The following is a 16,506-nucleotide window of genomic DNA, read 5'->3' as shown; positions in this document are numbered from 1 at the left end:
CCATATCTCGAGCTAAACAACGAATTTGGACGAGATTTTTTGCAGGGATCCTTAGAAAAATGGTATCTCCTACCTCACCAAGTTTCATAATTTTTCTCCAACGGGAAGTATTTTTTTATTTTTTCCAAAACCCGAAAATCGGTAAAATCGGGAAAAATGGAAAAGTGCATCTAGAGGTCGAGTTTTGAGCTGATTTTTTCCAGTCCACTTTTCATACCAACATAAGTAAGCTTCCCTCCAAATTTCATTCAATCCGCTCGCGGGAATTTTGTTTTATGACGTTTTTACAAAATGGCTAAACTTCAAAAATTTTGAACTACCTCAAGATGGTTTGGTTTTGCAACCAAACCTTCACAGCATTGTTTTGGGACCATTTGAAGTGTTTTCCAACCCATAAGTCTCAAAAATCATGACTTTCAAAAATTCACAAATTTTGGCCCCAAGCACCATGCACCACAAACTTAGCCAAGTTTCACCACCAAACTTGGCTAGCTTCAAAACCGACCAAAATGAAAAATTTCTTGCACCAAGATTTTTACAGTAGCATTTTGATGATATAAAGAGGGCATTCCAACCATCAAACCCAAAAAACCAACACTTTCAAAATTTCCCAAAACTTGGCACCAAGCACCAACTTAGCCAACTTTCACCACCAAACTTGGCTAGCTTCAAAACCCACCAAAATGAAAAATTTCTTGCACCAAGATTTTTACAGTAGCATTTTGATGATATAAAGAAGGCATTCCAACCATCAAACCCCCAAAACCAACACTTTCAAAATTTCCCAAAACTTGGTACCATGCACCACAAACTTAGCCAAGTTTCACCACCAAACTTGGCTAGCTTCAAAACCCACCAAAATGAAAAATTTCTTGCACCAAGATTTTTACAGTAGCATTTTGGTGATATAAAGAGGGCATTCCAACCATCAAACCCCAAAAACCAACACTTTCAAAATTTCCCAAAACATGGCACCAAGCACCAACTTAGCCAACTTTCACCACCAAACTTGGCTAGCTTCAAAACCCACCAAAATGAAAAATTTCTTGCACCAAGATTTTTACAGTAGCATTTTGGTGATATAAAGAGGGCATTCCAACCATCAAACCCCCAAAACCAACACTTTCAAAATTTCCCAAAACTTGGCACCAAGCACCAACTTAGCCAACTTTCACCACCAAACTTGGCTAGCTTCAAAACCCACCAAAATGAAAAATTTCTTGCACCAAGATTTTTACAGTAGCATTTTGATGATATAAAGTGGGCATTCCAACCATCAAACCCCAAAAACCAACACTTTCAAAATTTCCCAAAACTTGGCACCAAGCACCAACTTAGCCAACTTTCACCACCAAACTTGGCTACCTTCAAAACCCACCAAAATGAAAAATTTCTTGCACCAAGATTTTTACAGTAGCATTTTGGTGATATAAAGAGGGCATTCCAACCATCAAACCCCCAAAACCAACACTTTCAAAATTTCCCAAAACTTGGCACCAAGCACCAACTTAGCCAACTTTCACCACCAAACTTGGCTAGCTTCAAAACCCACCAGAATGAAAAATTTCTTGCACCAAGATTTTTACAGTAGCATTTTGATGATATAAAGAGGGCATTCCAACCATCAAACCCCAAAAACCAACACTTTCAAAATTTCCCAAAACTTGGCACCAAGCACCAACTTAGCCAACTTTCACCACCAAACTTGGCTAGCATCAAAACCCACCAAAATGAAAAATTTCTTGCACCAAGATTTTTACAGTAGCATTTTGATGATATAAAGAGGGCATTCCAACCATCAAACCCCCAAAACCAACACTTTCAAAATTTCCCAAAACTTGGCACCAAGCACCAACTTAGCCAACTTTCACCACCAAACTTGGCTAGCTTCAAAACCCACCAAAATGAAAAATTTATTGCACCAAGATTTTTACAGTAGCATTTTGGTGATATAAAGAGGGCATTCCAACAATCAAACTCCAAAAACCAACACTTTCAAAATTTCCCAAAACTTGGCACCAAGCACCAACTTAGCCAACTTTCACCACCAAACTTGGCTAGCTTCAAAACCCACCAAAATGAAAAATTTCTTGCACCAAGATTTTTACAGTAGCATTTTGATGATATAAAGAGGGCATTCCAACCATCAAACCCCCAAAACCAACACTTTCAAAATTTCCCAAAACTTGGCACCAAGCACCAACTTAGCCAACTTTTACCACCAAACTTGGCTAGCTTCAAAACCCACCAAAATGAAAAATTTCTTGCACCAAGATTTTTACAGTAGCATTTTGATGATATCAAGAGGGCATTCCAACCATCAAACCCCAAAAACCAACACTTTCAAAATTTCCCAAAACTTGGCACCAACCACCAACTTAGCCAACTTTCACCACCAAACTTGGCTAGCTTCAAAACCCACCAAAATGAAAAATTTCTTGCATCAAGATTTTTACAGTAGCATTTTGGTGATATAAAGAGGGCATTCCAACCATTAAACCCCCAAAACCAACACTTTCAAAATTTCCCAAAACTTGGCACCAAGCACCAACTTAGCCAACTTTCACCACCAAACTTGGCTAGCTTCAAAACCCACCAAAATGAAAAATTTCTTGCACCAAGATTTTTACAGTAGCATTTTGATGATATAAAGAGGGCATTCCAACCATCAAACCCCAAAAACCAACACTTTCAAAATTTCCCAAAACTTGGCACCAAGCACCAACTTAGCCAACTTTCAAAACCAAACTTGGCTAGCTTCAAAACCCACCAAAATGAAAAATTTCTTGCACCAAGATTTTTACAGTAGCATTTTGGTGATATAAAGAGGGCATTCCGACCATCAAACCCCCAAAACCAACACTTTCAAAATTTCCCAAAACTTGGCACCAAGCACCAACTTAGCAGACTTTCACCACCAAACTTGGCTAGCTTCAAAACCCACCAAAATGAAAAATTTCTTGCACCAAGATTTTTACAGTAGCATTTTGATGATATAAAGAGGGCATTCCAACCATCAAACCCCCAAAACCAACACTTTCAAAATTTCCCAAAACTTGGCACCAAGCACCAACTTAGCCAACTTTCACCACCAAACTTGGCTAGCTTCAAAACCCACCAAAATAAAAAATTTCTTGCACCAAGATTTTTACAGTAGCATTTTGGTGATATAAAGAGGGCATTCCAACCATCAAACCTCAAAAACCAACACTTTCAAAATTTCCCAAAACTTAGCACCAAGCACCAACTTAGCCAACATTCACCACCAAACTTGGCTAGCTTCAAAACCCACCAAAATGAAAAATTTCTTGCACCAAGATTTTTACAGTAGCATTTTGATGATATAAAGAGGGCATTCCAACCATCAAACCCCCAAAACCAACACTTTCAAAATTTCCCAAAACTTGGCACCAAGCACCAACTTAGCCAACTTTCACCACCAAACTTGGCTAGCTTCAAAACCCTAAACCCTAAACCCTAAAAACCCTAAACCAAAAACCCTAAACCCTATAAACCCTCAACCCTAAAAAACCCTAAACCCTAAAAAACCCTAAACCCTAAACCAAAAACCCTAAACCCTAAAAAACCCTAAACCCTAAAAGACCTTAAACCCTAAACCCTATAAACCCTAAACCCCCTAAACCCTAAACCCCCAACCCCCTACCCCCTAAACCCCCTAAACCCTAAACCCCCTAAACCCTAAACCCTAACCCCTAAACCTAAACCCTAAAAACTAAACCCTAAAAACCCTAAACCTAAACCCTAAACCCCTAAACCCTAAAAAACCCTAAACCCTAAAAAACCCTAAACCCTAACCCTAAAACCCTAAACCCTACACCCTACACCCTAAACCCAACCCTAAACCCTCAACCCTCAACCCTAAACCCTCAACCCTAAACCCTCAACCCTAAACCCTCAACCCTAAACCCTAAACCCTAAAAACCCTAAACCCTAAAACCCTAAACCCCTAAAACCCTAATACCCTAAACTCTTGTTAAACCCTAAACCCTTGTTAAACCCTAAACCCTTGTTAAACCCTAAACCCCTAAACCCCTAACGCCTAACCCCTAAACCCTAAAATTACTAAACCCTAAAAACCCTAAACCCTAAAAACCCTAACCCCTAAACCCTAAAAACCCTACAGCCTAAACCCTACAGCCTAAACCCTACACTCTAAACCCTAAACCCTAAAAACTAGAAAAACCCTAAAAACCCCTAAAAACCCGAAAACCCCTAAACCCCGAAACCCGAAAAATCCAAAAAACCCAAAACCCTAAAAACCCGACACCCTAAAAACCCCGAAACCCTAAAAACCCAAAACCATCAACCCTTAACCGTAAACCGTACACCCTAAACCCGAAAAACCCCTAAACCCGAAAAACCCCTAAAAACCCGAAAACCCCTCAACCCTCGAAAACCCCTAAACCCAAAACCTCTAAACCCAAAACCCTAAAAACCAGAAACCCTAATCCCGAAAAACCCTAAAATCACTAAAAAACGTAAAAATCAAAAAAACCCTAAAAACCAAAAACACCATAAAACCAGAAAGACCCTAAAAACCTTAAAAACCCGCAAAACCCTAAAAACCCGAAACACTAAAAATCCCGAATCCCTAAAAACCCGAAACCTAAATCTCGAAGTCCTAAACCCGAAACCAAAAACCCGAAACCCTAAAAACCCGAAACCCTAAAAACCCAAAACCCTAGAAACCCTAAATACCCTAGAAACTCTAAAAACCCTAGAAACCCTAAACAATAAACCCTAAATCGTAAACCCTAACCCCCTAAACCCTTAATCTTAAAAACCCGAAACCATAAAAACACGAAACCCGAAAAACCCTAAACAGCAGAAAAACCCTACAAACCCGAAAAACCCTAAAAAACCGAAAAACCCCTAAAAACCCAAAAACCCCTAAAAACCCGAAAACCGCTCAACCCCCGAAAACCCCTAACCCCAAAACCCCTAACCCCAAAACCCGAAACCCTAATCCCGAAAAACCCTAAAATCTTGAAAAAACGTAAAAACCAGAAAAACCCGAAAAACCATAAAAACCATAAAAACCCGAAAAACCCTAAAAACCAGAAACCCTAACCATTAACACCTAACCCTAAACCCCAAACCCCTAAACCCTTAACCCTAAAAACCCGAAAACCCTAAAAACCCGAAAAACCCTAAACACCCTAAAAACCCGAAAAAACCTAAAAACCAGAAACCCTAACCATTAACACCTAACCCCTAAACCCGAAAAACCCTAAAAACTCGAAAAACCCTAAAAACCCTAAAAACTAGAAAAACCCTAAAAACCAGGAAAACCCCTAAAAACCCGAAAACCCCTAAACCCCCAAACCCCGAAACCCTAAAAACCCGAAAAAACCCAAAAAAACCCAAAACCCGAAACCCTAAAAACCCGAAACCCTAAAAACACCAAAACCCTAAAAACCCAAAACCCTCAACCCATAACCGTAAACCGTACACCCTAAACCCTAACCCCTAAACCCGAAAAACCCCTAAACCCGAAAAACCCCTAAAAACCCGAAAACCCCTCAACCCTCGAAAACCCCTAAACCCAAAACCTCTAAACCCAAAACCCTAAAAACCCGAAACCTTAATCCCGAAAAACCCTAAAATCTTGAAAAAACGTCAAAACCAAAAAAACCCTAAAAACCAAAAAAACCATAAAACCCGAAAAACCCTAAAAACCCGCAAAACCCGAAACACTAAAAATCCCAAATCCCTAAAAATCTGAAACCCAAATCTCGAAGCCCTAAACCCGAAACCAAAAACCCGAAACCCTAAAAACCCGAAACCCTAAAAACCCGAAACCCTAGAAACCCTAAATACCCTAGAAACTCTAAAAACCCTAGAAACCCTAAAAAATAAACCCCAAATCGTAAACCCTAACCCCTAAACCCTTAATCCTAAAAACCCGAAACCATAAAAACACGAAACCCGAAAAACCCTAAACAGCAGAAAAACCCTACAAACCCGAAAAACCCTAAAAAACCGAAAAACCCCTTAAAACCCCTAAAAACCCGAAAACCGCTCAACCCCCGAAAGCCCCTAACCCCAAAACCTGAAACCCTAATCCCGAAAAACCATAAAATCTTGAAAAAACGTAAAAACACGAAAAACCCGAAAAACCATAAAAACCATAAAAACCCGAAAAACCCGAAAAACCCTAAAAACCAGAAACCCTAACCATTAACACCTAACCCTAAACCCCAAACCCCTAAACCCTTAACCCTAAAAACCCGAAAAACCCGAAACCATAAAAACACGAAACCCGAAAAACCCTAAACACCCGAAAAACCCTAAAAACCCGAAAAAACCTAAAAACCAGAAACCCTAACCATTAACACTTAACCCCTAAACCCGAAAAACCCTAAAAACTCGAAAAACCCTAAAAACTCGAAAAACCATAAAAACCCGAAAAAGCCCTAAAAACCCGAAAACCCCTAAAAACCCGAAAACCCCTAAACCCGAATACCCCTAAACCCGAAACCCGAAAAACCCTAAACCCTAAACCATAAACCCTAACCCCTAAACCCGAAAAACCCCTAAACCCGAAAAACCTCTAAAAACCCAAAAACCCCTAAAAACCCGAAAACCCCTCAACCCCCGAAAATCCCTAAACCCAAAACCTTAAACTCGAAACCCGAAACCCTAATGCCGAAAACCTCCAAAAACACGAAAAACCCTAAAATCCCGAAAAAACGTAAAAACTAGAAAAACCCTAAAAACCCGAAAACCCTAAAACCCGCAAAACCCGAAACCTTAAAAACCTCAAACCCTAAACACCCGAAAAACCCTAAAAACCCAAAACCCGAAAAAACCGAAACCCTAAAAACCCAAAACCCTCAACCCTTATCCGTAAACCCTAACCACTAAACCCGAAAAACCCCTAAACTCGAAAAACCCTAAAAACCCGAAAACCCCTAAAACCCCTAAACCCAAAACCCCAAAACCCTAAACCCGAAACCCTAAAAACCCGAAACCTTAAAAACCCGAAACCCTAAAAACCCGAAACCCTGGACACCCTAAATACCCTAGAAACCCTAAAAACCGTAAACCCTAACCCCTAAACCCTTAAGCCTAAAAACCCGAAAAACCCTAAAAACCCGAACCCATAAAAACACGAAACCCGAAAAACCCAAAACACCGGAAAAACCCTAAAAACCCGAAAAACCCTACAAATCCGAAGAACCCTAAAAACCCTAACCCCTAACACCTAACCCTAACCCCTAAACCCAAACCCTTAAACCCGAAAAACCCTAAACCCGAAAAACCCTAAAAACCCAAAAACCCTCAACCCTAAAAACTCGAAACCCTAAAAACCCCGAAACCCTAAAAACCCAAAACCCTCAACCCTCAACCCTTAACCGTAAACCGTAAACCCTAACCCCTAAACCCTTAAGCCTAAAAACCCGAAAAACCCTAAAAACCCGAAACCATAACAACACAAAACCCGAAAAACCCTAAACACCCGAAAAACCCTAAAAATCCGAAAAACACTAAAACACGAAAAGCCCTAAAAACCCGAAACCCTAACACCTAACCCTAAACCCTAACCCCTAAACCCAAAAAACCGTAAACCCGAAAAATCCTAAACACTCGAAAAACCCTAAAATCCCGAAAACCCCTAAAAACCCGAAAACCCAAAACCCGAAACCCGAAAAACCCTAAAAACCCAAAACCCGAAAAAAACTCGAAACCCTAAAAACCCAAAACCCTGAACCCTTAACCGTAAACCCTAACCCCTAAACCCGGAAACCCCTAAAAACCCGAAAACCCCTCAACCCCCGAAAACCCCTAAACCCAAAACCCTAAAAACCCAAAACCCTAAAAACCCGAAACCCTAAAAACCTGAAACCCTGGAAACCCTAAATACCCTAGAAACCCTAAAAACCCTAAACCGTAAACCCTAACCCCTAAACCCTTAAGCCCCAAAACCCTAAACCCTCAACCCTTAACCGTAAACCCTAACCCCTAAACCCGGAAAACCCCTAAAAACCCCTAAAAACCCGAAAACCCCTAAAAACCCCTAAAAACCCGAAAACCCCTCAACCCCCGAAAACCCCTAAACCCAAAACCCTAAACCCAAAACCCTAAAAACCCAAAACACTAAAAACCCGAAACCCTAAAAACCCGAAAACCTGGAAACCCTAAATACCCTAGAAACCCTAAAAACCCTAAACCGTAAACCCTAACCCCTAAACCCTTAAGCCTAAAATCCCTAAAAACCCGAAACCATAAACACACGAAATCCGAAAAACCCAAAACACCCGAAAAACCCTAAAATTCCGAAAAACCCTAAAAACCCTAACACCTAACCCTAAACCCCAACACGAAAAACCCTAAACCCGAAAAACCCTAAAAACTCGAAAAACCATAAAACCCCTAAAAACCCGAAAACCCCTAAAAACCCGAAAACCCCTAAACCTGAAAACCTCTAAACCCGAAACCCGAAAAACCCTCAAAACCCAAAAAACCTGAAACCCTAAAAACCACGAAACCCTAAAAACCCTAAACCCTCAACCCTTAACCGTAAACCGTACACCCTAATCCCTAAACCCGAAAAACATTTAAAAACCCGAAAACCCCTCAACCCTCGAAAACCCCTAAACCCAAAACCCTAAAAACCCGAAACCCTAATCCCGAAAAACCCTAAAATCTTGAAAAAACGTAAAAACCAGAAAAACCCGAAAAACCCGAAAAACTCTAAAACCCCAAAACCCCGAAACCCTAAAAACCCAAAAAACCCGAAACCCTAAACACCCCGAAACCCTAAAAACCAAAAACCCTCAACCCTTAACCGTAAACCCTAACCCCTAAACCCGAAAAACCCCTAAAAACCCGAAAACACCTAAAAACCCGTAAACCCAAAACCCCTAAACCCAAAACCTTAAACCCGAAACCTAAAAACCCGAAACCCTAAAAACTCGAAACCTTGGAAACCCTAAATACCCTAGAAACCCTAAACCTTAAACCGTAAACCCTAACCCCTAAACCCTTAAGCCTAAAAACCCGAAAAACCCTACAAACCCGAAACCATAAAAACACAAAACCCTCAAAACCCGAAAAACCCGAAAAACCTTAAAAATCCGAAGAACCCTAAAAACCCTAACCCCTAAAACCTAACCCTAAACCCCAACCCTTAAACCCGAAAAACCCTAAACCCGATGACACGCGGGTCGCACCGCGTACAAATTCGATGCACGAAAAATAATGCAGTATAGCTAGGATGTGACTCCTAGGTCGTCTCTCAAGGACCAATATTGTGGTTCAGTCTCAGATCACACACGAAGGGGGGGGTTTGAAATGGTTGTTTTTGCGATGAAAATTAAATGCGACTGAATTTTAAAAACGTTGAAATAAATACGATGAAGTAAAACGCAGTACAGTAAAACAAAATTAAAACGGTAAAAATGAAATTACTACAGTAAAAACGAAATTGCAGTGAACAGTGAATCATTCAAAACAGTTCTGGAACAGAAAACTAAAATACAAAAAATGAAAATACAGTAAACAATAAATACAGAAAACAGTAAAAACAGTAAAAACACTAAAACAGTAAATTTTAGAAAACAGTAAAAAAAACGAAAATACAGTAACATAAAACAGTAAAAATAAATCTGGGACAGTAAAAACGAAAATACAGAAAAATAGAAAAATACAAAAAACAGTAAAAACAGAAACAGTAAATTTTGGAAAATGAAATTACAAAAGCACATAATTGCAGTAAAAATAGTAAATACAAAATTACAGAATCAGAAAAACAGTAAAAGAAATATACAGAAAACGTAAAAACAGAAAAACAGTAAAAACAGAAATGAAAACAGATTTCAGAAAACGTGAAAACAGAAATGAGAATTATATTTGAAAACAATAAGAACAGGAGCAACAAATTTACAGTGAAAAAGTAAATACGAAATTTGAAGGTTCATGATTGAAAACGAAAATTAAACTTCAGTAGCTAACCAAAAGCTAAACATCCAAAACCGTGAACTTCCAACATCATATCAAATTCATTTTGCAAAGAAATTCAGTGATAGCACTCCTACGTACTCCTCCCCCTTATGAACACCTTTTGTCATCTTTTGTTGAAATGAAAACCAAATTAATTTGTATTTTCCACATACACACCATTCTAGCCACGGTATTCTTCTCTCAAAACACCAAGAAGAGACAAAATCAAATGCAAGAAAAGGTTCCTAATTAAACTAAATGCTCATGAAAATTTTAGAAGAACAATTACTGGATTTCTTACAAAACAAAAGGTTTTACACGCACACATGCATTTTTTCAACAATTAATTATATCTCTCAAACAAGAAAAATCAAAAACTTAATACCGGAACTGAAATGCAATAACCTAAACTACAACTCCAAAACAAATCAATTTCTTTACCAATTTTTATCTTCTTTTGTTTGCTTCCTTTTACTCTTTAGATTATTAAAAGAACTCATTAACAATTCTTTCTTGAATCCTAAAAAGAAAACCGTGAACACTCAAACAAAAATCATACAAAGATTCAAGCAAAGTTTCATCCAAGAAAAGTAAATGAAGGAAAGAAAAGTAAACTTAACAACAACTGTGAACTTATGCAGCATAAATCAAAAGAAAGAAAATGCTTCCAAAATGAAACTAACTTGAACAAACAAAGTCCAGATTACAATTTATAGAATCCATACAAGAGTGTAACAGAAGATGAACAAAAACTTAATGAAAAGATGAATAAAACCAGATGAGAAGACAGCAAGGGTTCAAGCTAGTAAATCCTCCATTCCTTCCAGCAGTGGCCGTTTCTTCCTTTCTTCAAGTTGCTCACGGCCTCCTCCCAAGCTTGGTACCTCTCTGCGTTTTTCCACTCCAAACTCCAATGAGCTCACGGCCTTCTCCTCAAAACTCAGAACAAGAATGGTGTTTTCATCTCTTATCCACACTCAGAACTTTTCTCTCCTGCCATCCAGTCACAAAAAACTCCGAACCTTAGTCTAGCTCACGACTCTTCTCTTTTATGTTTCTAACATCTGGACCACCTTCAGAAAAATTATGGTTTCCATGTGATCATCCACACAAAATGAAAGCAAAGACTTCCACTAGCATCTTCCAGTCGTAACCATGTGCTTCCCCTTGCCCATGCTGTAACGTGGTGTGATTCTTTCTTTCTTCTGCTGACTTGTTCCACTTCCCGTGAATGTTCTTCATCAAATGCCCTTCATTCTACATTTTTTATTCATCAAGCACATCATTCTTCTGAACGTTCAACTCAGACCCCACCTGCTGGCCATTCTGTTTCTCTGGATCTCTTGCTAGACCATGAAGATATTGGTGTTGGTCCGTGAAATGGTGCACCTCACATGCTTCCTCCAATACAGAAAAGAAATATGAGATGTGCTTGCAGCTGTCTACATGCTTCACATGTGAGGAGTGGTGGTGAAAGAAATTATTGGATGCAGCCATGAAGCCGTAATGGCCTTTCACGTGTAGCTTCAGAATTCTTTTGGTGTTCTTCGGTAGCAGCCCCACATTCAACTATATTTCTTTCTTCACATGTTGAATTTTGTTAAGAGGAAGTCGGTGTAAGCCGTGGCATGTGAAGCTTGTGAGTCTCGGTGATTTTCTTGTGAAGCATGTATATTGGTGGACCAATTTCAGCATTTGTGTGATTCCAAGTGCCAATAAAATAAAGTAAACAAGACTCCCATTTGATGTACAGCCATGTGTGTTGTGTAAGGCCGTGACACTTGGACTCTCCATGCAACTCTGCTGCACCAAATACTTTAAAAGAAAGAGGGCATGGTGCTGTCCATTTTCCAAGAGTTGTGTCCGTTTGGTGACAACATCTGACAGCACCTCTACTCCCTTTTGCTTCCATGATTCTCTTGCACATTTTGTCTTATTCCTCTTACCACACAAAGATGAATATGTGTTGAACCGTGTAATGTTACATGCTTCCTCCAATGCTTTGTAGCTTTCAGGTGAAGAGTGCAGCCTTTGTCTCTTCCATGTGCTGTTTAGTTTGTCAAATGTGGCTAGAAGCAATTTCCGAGAATGTCTCCCACTTCTTTTCAGCCTTAACATATAGAAAAGGTGCTGGACTTGGTACACATGCTGCATCATCCACTCACCATGCTCTCCTTGCTGGATGCTGTTCCAAATTAATTCTCCATGTGCTTCATGTATGCATTGGAAGTACCGTGTGATTTTCAGAAAATGTGGCAGCCATCTTCATGCTTGTGATTCAACACCTTGTACATTGTTTGGTGCTGCAATGGTCAGTAAAAATCCATGTGCTTATGTGCTTAGTCTCAATTTAATTCCAACCGTGACATGCCATAATTCAAGCCAATCAATGCCTCTTGAAATTTCAAGAAAGAAAGGATTTGTTCCTTCAATTTACGTGAAGGCATATGGATGTTGCCAATTTAATTCTACTGTGAAATGCACCTTGCAACCATTCAAAAGTCTTAAAATCACTCATAGCCGTGAGATACATTAACCAATGATCAATTCCAGCCACCACAAGTACCAAACAACAATCAAACAATGTAAAGATATTAGAAGTCACTCAAACAGTAAACACTAAACTGACATAGGAGAGTAAAACAATTACTGGGAACAGCACAGAACGAATTTGAACAAAAGAAAAACTATACTTGAAACTAGACATCCATACAAAACTATGAAAAAAAATTGCATGGAAAACGGATAAAAATTGAACTCGAACGAAGACAAACAAGTTGACACAAAATTCAAACAGCAACCAGCGAAAATTGAAATGATTAAGATGAAATTGGCTCAATTGTCATTTTTCATTTAGCCTTCAAATGTCCCAAATTGTATTTCCAAATTTTCCTTGTAAAATAATTAGCTCAGATAATTCAAATTAGTTAAAATAAGAATTTCCGATCAATTTTAGCACAATTAGGAAAAAGAGGATAATACTATACATTCAAGCACAATTCCATGATTAAATCCGGTGCAATAAGCTAAGTGAAGTGAATAAAATATCGACTCATCACCCGAAAAACCCTAAAAACTAGAAAAACCCTAAAAACCTGGAAAACCCCTAAAAACCCGAAAACCCCTAAAAACCCGAAAACCCCTAAACCCCGAAACCCTAAAAACCCGAAAAACCCAAAAAACCCAAAACCCGAAACCCTAAAAACCCGAAACCCTAAAAACCCCGAAACCCTAAAAACCCAAAACCCTCAACCCTCAACCCTTAACCGTAAACCGTACATCCTAAACCCTAACCCCTAAACCCGAAAAACCCCTAAACCCGAAAAACCCCTAAAAACCCGAAAACCCCTCAACCCTCGAAAACCCCTAAACCCAAAACCTCTAAACCCAAAACCCTAAAAACCCGAAACCCTAATCCCGAAAAACCCTAAAATCTTGAAAAAAACGTAAAAACCAAAAAAACCCTAAAAACCCGAAAAACCATAAAAACCCGAAAAACCCGCAAAACCCTAAAAACCCGAAACACTAAAAATCCCGAATCCCTAAAAACCCGAAACCCAAATCTCGAAGCCCTAAACCCGAAACCAAAAACCCGAAACCCTAAAAACCCGAAACCCTAAAAACCCGAAACCCTAGAAACCCTAAATACCCTAGAAACTCTAAAAACCCTAGAAACCCTAAACAATAAACCCTAAATCGTAAACCCTAACCCCCTAAACCCTTAATCCTAAAAACCCTAAAAACCCGAAACCATAAAAACACGAAACCCGAAAAACCCTAAACACCAGAAAAACCCTACAAACCCGAAAAACCCTAAAAAACCGAAAATCCCCTAAAAACCCAAAAACCCCTAAAAACCCGAAAACCGCTCAACCTTCATTAGGGCACAAAGGGAGATGTGTGCAGTCTTATAACCCTCATTTTTGCTTAATAAAATCAAGCACCTTGTACATATCTTTATATTTTTTTTATATATACACCTTTTTCTTTTATTTCTTTCTTTTTCTCATGCATTTTTATGGTCTTGTCGCTGATTCTAGTCAGAAAATTATAAAAGTACCCTTATGAAGTATGAGAGTGAATTCACACTTAAGGGTAAGGTGAAGGGCCTTTGTCAAGGATACCTAGAGTGGTACTTGCGTTGAAAATTGGAAACAATTACGAATGTACTAGCTCTTATCCTCTATGGTTTCATGCTCTTTTCTAATTTCATGAATTTTGTCGGCTACGTTGTCATGAATGTGTTTGTGGGATACAAAGTTCGCTCTAAAGAATCCAGTCAGTATTGTCCTAACTGAAGTTTCCAAGACCCTTAGTCAAGGTTATGAGCCATGCAGAAAGAAGATCTCTCGCATAAGTAAGGCCATTTTGAATGCCACATGTCACATGGAGGAGTCATTGCGGTGTAAACCGAAGATGAAAGAGGCAAATGAATGAGCGCAACTCTATGCAGCCTCAGAGGAGGAAAGGTTTAAATGATGTGTTTTCCTGGCAGCGAAGACCGCATATCATATATCATTGCGGGAAGTTCCCTAATGTACCCCTCATGGGTATTCGATGTTGTACTAATCACAATACTGTGTTAGCACAAAAGTAATCTGGGTAAGGCCCACGCCTGCATCTCTTGCCAAATTGCAGATCTTATGAGGAATGAACCTTTGCTGAAATGCTTCATCAAGTTAGGGACGCTTGGGGCAATGTTCTTCGCTGCGAAAGAGGCCCAAGATCATGGACTGTTAATGAAAGATTCCCTTAGCCAATGGATCATAGAAAGAGTTAAGACAATCCAGTTGCCATTCAAGTTAATCTCCCCTGACCCAAATTATGAAAAGAAATTTCATAGTGATGAACAATGTGAAAGCAACAGTGGAAAAACTGGAGAAGAAATGTCATCGAGCTAAAAAGGAGACATAAAGAATTGATAACTCAAATGAAGAGGCATATTGTAGAGCAAGGGGGAATTGAAAAAGAAGTCTCTCACAACTAGCTTCCCTCGCCAATGAAGCCATTGAAGGTGTTCTGAAGTTATTAACTGATGTTGAGTCCGCAGTGTCAATCTTTAACTTGCCTAAGGGGATTGAACTTTCCTCAATTGCTGCAAGAGCTGACTAGAGAAATGAATAATGGAATGGCTAAGGCCCGAGATGGTTGACAAGGACTTTCTATGCTTCACATTTTGTGAACTTCTAGAGGTGGTGGATGTTTCATTGTATGAACCACCCTATTGACTCTGTTTCATGTTAATTTCCAAACTATACCGGGGCAATGTTTCACAGCTTTATAATTTCTGACTAGAGTATTTAAACTACATTGTCTCTTCTTTTTCTTTTCATTTTCATTTTCATTTTCTTAAATTGTTTCATCTATAAAAAAAATATAACTAAACATCCAAGATACCCTAAAGGACTCGAACCAGTTAATAAATCTTGGAGAACCAAGGAGAAGTTCAAGAAGGGATGAAAGTCGATATCCAACAACTGAAGGGATAAATGAGCCAAATCTTAGAGGCTCTGAATGCCTTACAAAGCCCTAGAGATTCGTGTGCACCACGACTACAATACAGAGTTCGAGAGGCCTAAATTTTCTCCCATATGGTCTTCCCCTACATTACACTTCACCCTTGGGAGTGGAATTGAGGCATGTTCACACTCAAAAGGCAAAAAATAACGCAATTGAAGGAAGAAACAAGCTTGGGGCAACCACTTTCATGGTCCCCTAGGAAATGATTCAGCCACGCCTTGTGAGCAAGATAATGACGAAGCAACCCGAGTTGAAATCTTTCCCTCATGTCGTTGCATCAGTGGATGTTGATGCTGACAAGCTTAAATTTGAAATACTGGAAAAAGGATAAGAGTCGTGGAAGGGGGAGGAAGCTCTAAGTTTGCAAATGTTGTAGGGTTATGCTTAGTCTCAGATGATATGTTGATACCTCCCAAATTTTAAATTACCCGGAGGCACCACTTGTCCAAGAGCCATCTCATGATGTACAAAAAGAAAATGGTTGTGCGTTCCTATGATGAAAAGTGGTCAATTCGTTTCTTCTAAGGTAGATTAGCTGGCATGACACCAAGCTGGGGCACTCATCTTGAATCTTCGTGCATCCGGTCTTGGGGAGATTTGGTGGATGCTCTCTTGAGGTAGTACAAATACCACATGGACGTGGCATCTCATTGATTACAACTACGAAGCATGGTGAAGAAGGAGTATGAATTATACAAAGGATACGCCCAAAGGTGGCAAGAGATTGTTGCTTAAGGAAAGTCTCTTATGAGTGATAACGAGATGGTTGACACATTCCTAAATACTCTGCAATCACCCTTCTGTGAGACCATGATGAGCAGTGTTTCCCTAAACTTCTCCAACTTGGTGATAATCCAAGAAAGAATTGAAATTGGTGTGAAGACTGAAAAGATCGCACAAGGTTCTACTATGACAACAAATGTGAACAAGTCTGGTCTAAGCCTGGGATAAGGAGAGAAGAAAGAGCTCAATCACATCCCACTGCTCAAATACCGTTGGCCTACCCTTTGAAACTGCTTT

This window comes from Vigna angularis, chromosome 9 (genome assembly GCF_016808095.1).
Source record: "Vigna angularis cultivar LongXiaoDou No.4 chromosome 9, ASM1680809v1, whole genome shotgun sequence".
NCBI classification, from domain to species: domain Eukaryota; kingdom Viridiplantae; phylum Streptophyta; class Magnoliopsida; order Fabales; family Fabaceae; genus Vigna; species Vigna angularis.
This window is presented reverse-complemented; position numbering follows the sequence as displayed.